We start from the raw sequence: 12732 nt of genomic DNA on the forward strand, positions 1-12732 counted from the left end.
GGGAAAGGCGATCAACGTGCCCTGCGATTGTCGCAAAATAATCATTCTTCCTAAATATAAATAAATACAATCTTGGTACTATAATGTGTAATATTGAAAAAGAAACGCTACCGAAAATTGACATTATAACCGAAGTTATTCAAAAGATAAGGCCTGTTGATCACTTTCTTCAACTCGTGCAATTGGGGAGAGTTTGGTTCCAACCAATTGTGCGATGCAATTTGGTCTTCCGTCAGATCTTCATGCATGCAGCATGTCGGAGCTCCAAATGATAAAGGGATTTGCCATTCATGTTCGTTGCATACATGCTTTAACAGTGCTTGCCACAGAGCCTGAAATGACAATAGTTAAAATGTAAAATAATTGCCGATGATTGTAAATAATATTTCTAATACCGAACCTACTTTCATAATGCTCACATCCCCGGAACATTCACGTGCACAAAACCAAAAATGGTTTCTTATTAAAGGGGCCCAATGATTGAGGTCTTCGTAATTTTTTTGCTTAGCAGCTTCAACTAATTTTTTTAAGAGATTTTTTGAAGCATGTCAAATATCCCATGAATGTTTCACAAATGCGTAAATTCCTTTCTTTCTGGCTAAAATGTAATTAAATTTTGATTACAATTTAATTAATAGGAAAATATGTTGAACTAACCTAAGAGTGATTTAATTCCAGTATGAGCATCAGTAACTAGTTCTGTAACTTTAGATTCATATTCTTGACATAAATCATAAATTTCTCGAAAAGCCATTTCAAATGCTTTTATCTCCAAGTTAGCACTCTTTCCTTCTGCCTGTCGAACATCTCCAGTTTGAATAGAAATAATTTTTTTGGTTTCAATATCAGCCAATGTATAGGAACAATACATTGCGCAATGCCCTGGGCTATCCATTCTGCCATCCCCAGCTATAACTAAATCCTTTCCTTTCAATTCCATAAATGTTTCAATTTGTAATCCTCGCCAAAATTCGTTAACGGCAGGGCATATGAAATGATCTTGGTAACTATTTTTTTGAATAAAATACATAATTAGAGTCTAAATGCATAACAGTCTTAGCTAGAACCGACTCAGTTGTTATACTATTACTGGGCGCGCATACTTCCTAGACACCCACGCGATAAAGAGATACCCCTTTCCCCCTAGGTACCCGGAAGAGAAGGAAGCTATTTACCTTGGCTAGCCTATTCCAGTTTGCCGAGGAGGGCCGACAGAAAGCGGGGAAGGAACCATTCCGGGTTGCTATTGTCTATGGAGAGAGATCGATTCCTACTACCTTTTCTGTCAACCCCCCCCCCCCTGCACTGTTCGTTAAACTTTTTATCTCTTTTCCACCTTTTACAGAAAATATTCCCGCGCGAAAAATTCCTGTTTCCACGTGTCGCCCCCTTTTCCCCCATACTCTGGGGTAGCAAACCCAAGTCAATTATCTGGTTCGCGAAACTTCCTCTCTCTCCACCTTTTACAGAAAACCGTCCCCAGGCTCCCCGCCAGCAATAGGCACAAGTAGGAACGTGCCTACGTTGAAAAAGTGTAGGCCTACTTTGGGGGCCTCTAAATTTTTGAAACGGTGCCTATTATAACACTCAATATTTTTAGTTACTAGTTTGTAAAATAAGATTTGATATTTCCATTTTTAGCCAACTGAGAGTAATATAACAGATTGGAAACGAAGAAAATCGATAGTTAATTTTATCGAAATGTTGTATAATTAGAGTACGGTTGGCAACGCTGTCCGTGATTATAGATTTTCCTATTGAAAAAACTTTTTTTTTGAATTGACTGATAAGAGATGGTGACGCCGGGAGGGGGAAATACGTCATGCTAGGCCGCAAAGTGCTGGGACACCTGTCTTTTTGCCTCGGTGTCAGTGAGAAGCTACAATACACACAACAAAGACATTTAGTTTCTTGGAATTTGACGACGTCAGTGAAGAGGACCAGAGGGGGGGATTGCCAAAACTGGATTTCTCTCTTTCTCGTCCCAGCAGAGTTAAAGCCCAAGCCTATTGCTTTGATAGGATGGGGTTATTCTTTCAAATATTGAGGAATTTGGGTTTCCCCTTTTTCCCTCTTTTGCGAAGTCACGTGATTTCAGTGACCATCGAACGGGGTCCGTCAGTGATTAGGGCCTCACGTTTCGTCAATCGTCATTTCGTTTTCGTCTCCTGAGTAAGATAGTTCTCAATTTCGAGTCTCTTTTGGCCAGAATTTAACTAAATTTAATAGTTGATTTTTCAACAGCCTTTTTCAAGGCTAATAAGCTATTGTAGCTTAATTTTCCAAACAGCCTTTTTCAAGGCTAATAAGCTATTTGTAGCTTAATTTTCCAAAAAGCCTTTTTCAAGGCTAATAAGCTATTGTAGCTTAATTTTCCAAACATCCTTTTTCAAGGCTAATAAGCTATTGTAGCTTAATTTTCCAAACAGCCTTTTTCAAGGCTAATAAGCTATTGTAGCTTAATTTTCCAAACAGCCTTTTTCAAGGCTAATAAGCTATTGTAGCTTAATTTTCCAAACAGCCTTTTTCAAAGGCTAATAAGCTATTGTAGCTTAATTTTCCAAACAGCCTTTTTCAAGGCTAATAAGCTATTTGTAGCTTAATTTTCCAAACAGCCTTTTTCAAGGCTAATTTTCTATTTATAGCTTAATTTTCCAAACAGCCTTTTTGAAACCTAATTTGCTATTATATTTACATATACTATAGCTCTGCTTTATCCAAACAGTCTTTTCGAGACTACTAAGCTATTACAAGCTTCGTTTAGAATAGGTTTTAAATTAAGTTTTAAAATATGAGCACCCGAAAGTTTTTATCTGGGGCCAAAAAACGCCAGAAGTGCAAGAGAGAAGATGGTGTTGTTAGTAGTCAGAAAGGCGCAATGGAACGTTTTTTGAAATCGTCAGGCAAGAGTCATAATGATAGTCCCGGGGAAAGCTTGGGAAATAAAGAGGGTTTAGAATTCGAAGGTGGTAATATTTCTGAGGTTCTTCCAAACGTCAGTTCTGCTTTAGACATTGCACTAAGTAATGAAGCCGAAATTATTAGAAACCCTACTATATCTGCCGATGTGCAAAGTGCAGGGACACCTGTCTTTTTGCCTCGGTGTCAGTGAGAAGCTACAATACACACAACAAAGACATTTAGTTTCTTGGAATTTGACGACGTCAGTGAAGAGGACCGGAGGGGGGGATTGCCAAAACTGGATTTCTCTCTTTCTCGTCCCAGCAGAGTTAAAGCCCAAGCCTATTGCTTTGATAGGATGGGGTTATTCTTTCAAATATTGAGGAATTTGGGTTTCCCCTTTTTCCCTCTTTTGCGAAGTCACGTGATTTCAGTGACCATCGAACGGGGTCCGTCAGTGATTAGGGCCTCACGTTTCGTCAATCGTCATTTCGTTTTCGTCTCCTGAGCAAGATAGTTCTCAATTTCGAGTCTCTTTTGACCAGAATTTAACTAAATTTAATAGTTGATTTTTCAACAGCCTTTTTCAAGGCTAATAAGCTATTGTAGCTTAATTTTCCAAACAGCCTTTTTCAAGGCTAATAAGCTATTTGTAGCTTCATTTTCCAAAAAGCCTTTTTCAAGGCTAATAAGCTATTGTAGCTTAATTTTCCAAACATCCTTTTTCAAGGCTAATAAGCTATTGTAGCTTAATTTTCCAAACAGCCTTTTTCAAGGCTAATAAGCTATTGTAGCTTAATTTTCCAAACAGCCTTTTTCAAAGGCTAATAAGCTATTGTAGCTTAATTTTCCAAACAGCATTTTTCAAGGCTAATAAGCTATTTGTAGCTTAATTTTCCAAACAGCCTTTTTCAAGGCTAATTTGTTATTTATAGCTTAATTTTCCTAACAGCCTTTTTCAAGGCTAATTTGTTATTTATAGCTTAATTTTCCTAACAGCCTTTTTGAAACCTAATTAGCTATTATATTTACATATACTATAGCTCTGCTTTATCCAAACAGTCTTTTCGAGACTACTAAGCTATTACAAGCTTCGTTTAGAATAGGTTTTAAATTAAGTTTTAAAATATGAGCACCCGAAAGTTTTTATCTGGGGCCAAAAAACGCCCGAAGTGCAAGAGAGAAGATGGTGTTGTTAGTAGTCAGAAAGGCGCAATGGAACGTTTTTTGAAATCGTCAGGCAAGAGTCATAATGATAGTCCCGGGGAAAGCTTGGGAAATAAAGAGGGTTTAGAATTCGAAGGTGGTAATATTTCTGAGGTTCTTCCAAACGTCAGTTCTGCTTTAGACATTGCACTAAGTAATGAAGCCGAAATTATTAGAAACCCTACTATATCTGCCGATGTGCAACATTTAACTAATTTAACAGAAGTGAGCTTACACGAATTGGATATTAGTTTAGATAAAGATTGCCTTCCAGTTCAGCCTAAACTCAATCCTTTTCCTAAAACTTTAATGGGTGGTAAAAATCGTGGTTTCATTTCTTCTTGGTACGACAAATATCGAATGCTTGAGTATTCAGTTGCAAAAAATGCAGTTTACTGCTTTTGTTGCCGTCATTTTCTAGGCAGTAGAAATACTGGATTTGTGAACGGATTTTCGGATTGGAAAAATATGGCGAACAAATTCGAAGAACATTTCACTTCGAATAAATCTTCCCACCAACTAGCCTATAGAATGTATTTAGACTACACTGAATTAAAATCTCGTGGATCAATAGCGTGTCAGGTTAACGGCCACCATAGACTTGACGTAATTAGAAATAGAGGTATTATCTGCACACGTGGAAGTCATAATTTTATGTTCTCAACAAGATTTAGCACTTCAGGGGAATACATCTGCCGATAAAATTGGAAACAGAGGAAATTTTAGAACTTCTGAAAAGAAAATGTCCTGATTTGAAAGCCAAATGCGAGAGTATGCCCAATAATGCAAAATATATTCACAGCACTGTACAAAATGAAATAATTGACATTTGTGCAAATTTAGTAAGGAAAATGATTGTCGAAGAGGTCATCGAATCCGGTGGGTTTTACTCTGTAATTGCCGATGAAACCCGAGACAATGCAGGGGTGGAGCAGGTAAGCGTTTGTATTCGATATACTAGAATAGAAATAGGTGTCGTAGAAAGATTTCTAGGTTTCACTGATTTACATAAGTTCGATTCTGAGAATATCAGCTTGGCAATAATAAATCTTTTGACAGAGGGTGGTTTAAAACTGGAGAATATGACGGGGCAAGTGTAATGAGCGGACACGTAAAAGGAGTGAGGGTGAAAGTAGAAGAGGCAGTAGGCGGACATTGTCCGTACGTGCATTGCTACGCGCACCACTTAAATTTAGTTTTAGTTGACTGTTGCTCCAAAATATTGGCAGTTAGGGAACTACTTGGTTTGGTTCAGGCCATATACAATTTTCAAAGCAATTCGGTTATTAGAAGCGAATATTTTGAAAACTCCCAAAAAGATCTGGGCTATGAGATACTTAAAATGCCACAAAGCTGCGACACTCTGTGGTGGAGTAAAAAAAAAGGTGTTAGTTATTTTAGAAATAGACTCGATTCCGTAGTTTTAACGTTAGAGAATCTAATTGAAAACGGAAAACCAGAGGAAGCTGGGTATATATCCCAATTACATAACTTTAACAACTTAATATTAATTGTCGCACTAGACGAAGTATTAGGCGTAACGAATTCCCTGTCGGAATACTTGCAAAGTTCGAAAGTTATTTTAACGGAAGCCGTTGCCATTTGCCAAGCTACCGTTAAGACCTTAGAAGAATGTAGCAACTCGGAACGTTTTGATTTAATTTGGGTAGAAGCTACTAAAATAGCAGAATCTGCTTTTATTGCAATACCTGATCGTAACAGCGAACCGATAGCTTTACGGAAACGTAAAATAATCCCTAACAAGAGATTAAAACATAGTGTGGTAACGAGTACAACGGGTAGCAGGGAAACGGAAGCAAAAACCCTGATTGACCAGTTGAGGTCCACCTATTTCGAATTAGTTGATAAATTTATTTCAGAAATGAAAATTCGATAATTGGAAAACTCTGGCTTATTCAAAGGTATAATGGCGTCTGACCCTAACTCGGAAAACTTTCTTAACGAAAACGATATCGTAACCCATTGTAACACTTACAATCGGTTTCAATTCGACCTGAATTCGTTAAAAAGCCAAATTAAAATAGCCAGAAATTTAATTATCCCCAGGAAATTTACCAGCGTAATCGACTGCTTCCACTATATAATTAAAATGGCAGATGGGTTCCCCGACCTAGTGAAATACTACAAAATTGTTTCTTGCATTCCTGTGGCAAATAGAATCTCAGAAAGAAGTTTCAGTTCACTCAAAAGAATTGAAACACGTCTACGGACAACTATGGGAGAATTTAGGCTTTCAAATCTGGCTACACTGTCGATAAATCGTGATTTGTCGAATTGTTTAAAAGAAAACCCAAAGTTAGTAGTCGACGAATTTGAAAAAAAAAAACTAATCGAAGAGTGTCATTCCTTGATTAAAATGCCTTTAAAAAATTCAATGGGAAAATAGAAATCATGTCAAAATTTAAAACATTTAAATAAAAAAATCCTTGAAACTCGGGAATTTTTTAAATAAACATTATAGATGGGGCCTCTAATTCAGGCTGGGCCTACGTGCATAAAATCCCTGGCGGGGCTTCTGACCGTCCCGCGCTGGAAAACGTGACGACGACTACAGGCAAAATTATGCGCGTATAATAGGGATAACGGGTACCCCATGTTTCTCCCCAACCCTCTCATAACAATAACATTCTTCAAGGGGGAAAGCAATACACGCCAGGCGTTGATTCCCAAAGTCTCCCTCATGCCGATTAGGTTGCATTATAGTAAAGCCTAGCATAGAAATTTTTTGAAAATTACTTAAGGTAGGTGTCTTTTTTGAAAAAAAAAGGATTTTTGCATGCCTCATAAATAAGGCGATTTTTCCAAACATGTTTCCTGACAATGGAATGCTACTGGCTACAGTTAAATTTCCAGAAGGAACTTCATTGACAAATGGCTGACTGGCCCAATTACCCTTGATTGATTACAAATAAAATAATAAATTAATTATAAAAATAATTTAAATAGAATAACTAGTGAACAAAACTACCTTTGTATGTCTTTTGGAAGAACTTCCAGGCCCAGTACAAGTCCAGTTAACAAGAACAGCTGTTCCCATATATCTTGTATTGTACTGAACTTCCTCCTGGCACCCAGAACACTTGGAGGAACCATTCGCCTTTTTTAGGAGTGTCATTAGGGTAGGAAGGTGAACGAGGGTCAAAGATTCAGATATTATTCTTTCTACTGATGGCGGTTCGGTTGGATGAACCTAATTTATAAATATGATTATAATTTTGATCTCTCAAATTGACATTTAACTACGATTATTACCTCATTTTCGTCAATTATCAGAGAGTCATAATCATCTCTATCTGGAAAATCTGTCAGCGTCTGTCAAGATTAAGAAGCTTGTCAATTAACATAATTCCACTTTACAAAAGAAAAACACTTAGTGAACCATCTACCTTTTCTAGTTCGCTCCCAATTTCTCCACCATCAGTAAAATTGTTTGAAAAATTTTGGTCATTTTCATCTTCTTCACTAATTGAACAGTTTTATATATTTATTACTTTAATTGAATGTTTGAAAAAAAATTACATACTCAATATTTTCCAGTCCATTCGCTAAATAATCCGTTCCAACCCTCTCGATTCGATTCTATTCAAATTTTCATTCAAATTTTTAGGACTGTAATTAAATTATAGTTATTGATGTTAAACTTGAACAGTTATATGATATTTTCTTACATAGGGGTAAGATCAGATTCATCCAACATAATTTTTCGTTTTATTGAATTATTCCTTAGGGGTGTTGCACATCCAAAAGGGGTTGAAAATGCTGATGGAATGGATTTAATTTTTTGTGGAGTTTCACAATCCGATTCAATGCAAATGCCCAATTCTAAATGTTTTGCCAAGGCTGAAAGAGAAAAAAATATTTAGGTCTAAATATTTGTTTATTATTTACAACTTTATCAAATAATCAAATAGCTTACGCCTTTTTGATGCCCGTTTGAATGTCGCCGGGTTTCGGAATGAATAATCAACCATTGTCGAAGTTTCCACTTTATGAATTATGTCAGTCTGACTAGCAATCGACACAATTAGCTTGATCTGATAATTTTCTAAGCAGAAATTGCGCAAATAGTTCATTTGACATTCCCCGTTTTTCACGCTCCAATTTCCATAACGAAAAAGCATCTCCTATGCTAACTTTGAACCTAGTACCTAATATTGCATTAAAATTATTAGTATACTGTATACATAATAACATATACCAATAATAATTAGTCATAAGAATAAACATACTTTTCGCTGCCATTTCCTTGAATGGGTCACAACTTCACAAGGGGAAACTTATTTCAATAAAATATTTTCGGGTTGAGGGATAACCCTTGAAAAAGACGGATCGCCGAGTCGCGCGCGTTACTCTATAAAAATCGCAAGGTCGAAGTCCACCGTCCAGAAAACTCGTGCTTCGCTAAAATAAACGAGATGCCCCGCTGGGCGAACATCCGCTAACCTATCTCTCAAGGCCGTTCCAACAGAACAGAGACTCGTTAGAGAGCAAGGGTGACTGGGTGAGGGCGTAAGGAATCGTTTTTTATGCTCCCCCCACCAATGTCTCCCTCCCTGGAAAAGTAAGATTATAAGACCCCGTTGCACGGTGTTTTAAAATCGACTTTTTACGGCCAAATTTAAATACCGATAAAATGTAACATAACATTATATATTCTTATGTGATTTTGTGCGTAGAATCTGAAAACATTGATCATTTTTTTCTAAGTGACACCAGGAGGCCAAACGTTTTCTTTACGGAATTTTTCGGGATTTTTTTGCGCAATTTATGTTAAGGGTGGTCATAGACGTTACTTGAAAGTTTGGTAAGTCTATAATAAATAAAACCGCTGAAAATTGAATATAAAGCTTCAAATTTCATCAAAATGTGGCATTTTCAAATGGCTTTTTTGTAAAAGAGTGCAAGTGAATGCAAGTAATTTTAGAATTATCTCGTGGATAAAATTGTGTAGAATACAATGCAAAAACTATGCGAGGTAAACGTCGTCAAGGTGTGTAGATACAGCAACGTTTATAACATGCAAAAAATCATATTTTCATCGGCAATTTTATCGTGTCTTTGATCATCTTGTTTTCTTTTAAACTTCTAAACGCACTAAAGGAGGATAACATATAACTTTTCCCACCATCTGTTCTTATCTGTAGGTTTATCTAAAACATTATATACCCATTATACCTCCCTCACTCTCGGAGATCAACACGTGGAGCTTGGATTAATTGCTTAAGTGTGGAGGGTCGGTTAGTCATATTTTTAAATACAATGGAAATGCCAACTGCGCTTAAATTGGCATCAACAGTTAATTGGGAGTTAAGTTGTGCGTGTAAACATAATTGCGTTAGGTTAAAAGGAAGAAATGTTTGTCCTTGTAAAGCCGCGGGTAAAAATTGTACCGATTCGTGTACATGTGGGTCTGTCGGAAAAACTCAGGTGGATTGTAAAAACAAGTTGTGGGAATTTCCAAAAAATCTAAGTGAAAAAAAAAGTATATTTCGACTTAAGTCTATAAATCGCGTTCGGAAGAAGAGCTGGATCAGGCGTCTACAGGTCCTTCCTCGTGCTCTTCTGAAGAAGTAGAAGATGCAGATTTTATACCAGAAGCAATGATCCAAAAACCAAATGTACTGCTCGAAAAGGTATTTAAAAAATTTACAATCATTTGTATAATATTCTAACAGGCCATAACATTTTTATTTTTATTTTAGACAAACCAAAACTTTGAAGAATGCATTGAAAGGGACTGCAGCAGCTCAGAACTGGATGAAAGTGACCAGGTATAAAAATTTGTTTTCCATAACTTTATATATCGATAACTTTTCAATAATAGTTCAATAATAATTCATCATAAGGAAAACCTTGGCGGACGACTTGTGGCTTGCAAAATTGGCAGGAAAAGGCATTATGTCGACAACCATCAGGAAGGGAAGCAGCAGGGTAAACTTATCAAAGCACCATCTCGGTCTAAAGTGAAAAAAGGTGTGAAAGGAAACAAACTGCTGACAGAGGCGATGTCAGCAATTGACCCAAGCTATATGGACAAGCTCACCAAAAGTCTTGAAGAACATACTGCTAATATTCGGATTAGTTATAATTAATCAATTTAATCAAAATTTTAACTTTTATAAATTTTAAACATAATAAATAACTTTTTCTGTGGTAGAAAATAATTCAGGACATGTCAATTGATGCAAAAGACAGGCTTCTCTTATGCCTCGGTAAACTATTACCAGAATTTGAGTGCATGACAAAAGATGGTAAAATTAAAAAAAAAATATGAAAATAAATAATTTTACTAATTATACTTTCAAATAGCTATGAACGCTGACGAACTTGCCGATGATCTTGATTTGCCTCCGGAATAAATGGCTTTCCCACTTGTTGCTACAGTATCCCACGCTGAAAAGCCCTTCTAATCTGCAGGAACCCCGAAAAAAAATAAAACTGCAACCAATAATTCAAACCCACCAAAGCCAAAAAAGGTGCCAACAACGAAAAGGTGAAATTTTATTTGTGGCCCTATGCCCCGGGAGGAAGAAAATAAATGTTGTCGTGACCCAAATTGTCTAACCACTTCCAAGGAGTTTCGTCTCCTGTGTTTGGAAACATTTGTCCTAGTTCTAAACCTGCGGATGAGAAATGAACTTCTCTTAGATAGAGATATGCTCATCATTGAACATAGTAGGCTTCGGTTTGCGGCATATTCAAACCTTTGCCTTTGGCTTTAAGGAAGATTGGGGGTGGGTAACCGTTTAGTGTTGCCTGCGTGCACAGTACTAAAAATTCGTCAACGTTTCCCTAGTCCAGGCGGCGATTATAAGGGATTTAGGAGAGGTTTCTTTCCGGATTAATTATTTTCCTTCTGGAATTGTGATAAATTAACCACTAATGCAAAAATAAATTTTGTATTATTTTGACAATAAATAATTTTTAAGGTACTTTGTTTTCAAGTAGTAATTCATACCAATAAATTGAAAGTGGGCCAGCGCGATATATCGCTCCCTTAAGCGTTTCGAACGCACGTTGTTGCTCGGTTGCCCAACGGAAAGGAGTATTTTTACGTTTTAGCTTATTCAGTGGCTCTGCGAGTACCGTGGAATAAAACGGGAATGCCACCCAGTGAGCCCTAAAAAGCGTTGAACTTGTTTTACATTACGAGGTTCATAAAATTTTTCAATAGCCTCGAATCGGGATTTATCTATATGTATCCCGGTTTCATTGACAATGTGTCCTAAAATCTTAGCTTCTTTTTTAGCGAATTCGCATTTCTCTATTTTTAGGGTTAAGCCGGCATTTCTTAATTGGGATAACACATACTCGAGAGTTTTTAAATGCTGATCCCAGTCCTCCGACACAACTAGTATGTCATCCAAATAAACACACACATCAAAACAAGCTCCGCCACGGAATAATTCGTCCACTAATCTTTGGAACGTTGACGCCATTTCATTAAATTGGTATTTGCCAGATTTCGTAACAAAAGCGGTTTTGGATGCGCTATTGGGATGCATTTCTATTTGCCAATAGCCAAACCTTAAATCAAGCGCGTTTATAAAATTTGCCCTTTTCATTCTACATAGCATTTTCTCTATTCGTGGAAGGGGATATGGATCTTTTCGTGTCATTTTATTTAATTTTCGATAATCCACACAAAAGCGAATTTTCCCACATTTTCGATACACTAATATTACCGGAGACGCCCACGGACTTATAGAGGGTTTAATCATTTGGTCTTTCAACATCTGTTGGATTTGCCGTTCTATTTCACGCCTCTTTTCCTCACTAACCCTATAGGGGCGGCTTGTCACCGCAGGCGCGTCTTCCGTGTGTATTTCGTGGTAAACTAGACTAGTTTTTCCCTTTTTTCTAGAGAAGACTTCGGGAAATCTATATAGAAGTGTTTTTAATTCCATACGCCGGTGGTATTTAAGAGAGCTTTGATTGACCGCCTTTTTATATCGTCTATTACTAGGGGAGAGGGTCCCTCTTGCGGGTCTCCCTTTGAAAATGGGATCTTTAGATTTCCTAGGGTACAAGTACCTAGACCGAAATCTAAAACTGCCGATCCCTTTTTCAGGAAGTCTCGATCCAAGATGAAATCGCATAGGAGGGAAGGGACTATTAAAAATTATTGCTCAAACTGTCGACCTTGAATTTTAAACGCTACGTTGGCAGAACCCTTCGTAAACGTGTTCCTTCCATCCCCCAATATTATACACTATTTCCTCTAGAGTCGGTAGGTCAAGCTTGCTAGAAGTCTGTTCCTGGATTTCCCGCCATTGCTCTAGGCTCATAAACGAGACATCTGCCCCTGAGTCTAAACGAGCAATGCGAGAACCATGAACAAAATTGACTTGGATAGCAATAGGCGGGTCAACTGATGGTCTTCCCTTAACCAATTGTTTTTTACACATTGGTAACGATTAGTTGGTTCCACTTGTATTTTTGGACCATTCCCATTTGTTTCCACATTGGTATTGTTGATGGATTAAATTGGTTTTTTAATGGTTCTAAATGGGATATTTTGTTTTTCCAATTTGTTTTGTTTATTGTATTTAAATGGGATATTTTGATTTCCAATTGTAGAGTTTATTGGTTTTGCTTATTGGT

This window comes from Leiobunum rupestre, chromosome 2, assembly GCF_980474605.1.
Source record: "Leiobunum rupestre chromosome 2, qqLeiRupe1.1.hap1, whole genome shotgun sequence".
Lineage (NCBI taxonomy): Eukaryota > Metazoa > Arthropoda > Arachnida > Opiliones > Sclerosomatidae > Leiobunum > Leiobunum rupestre.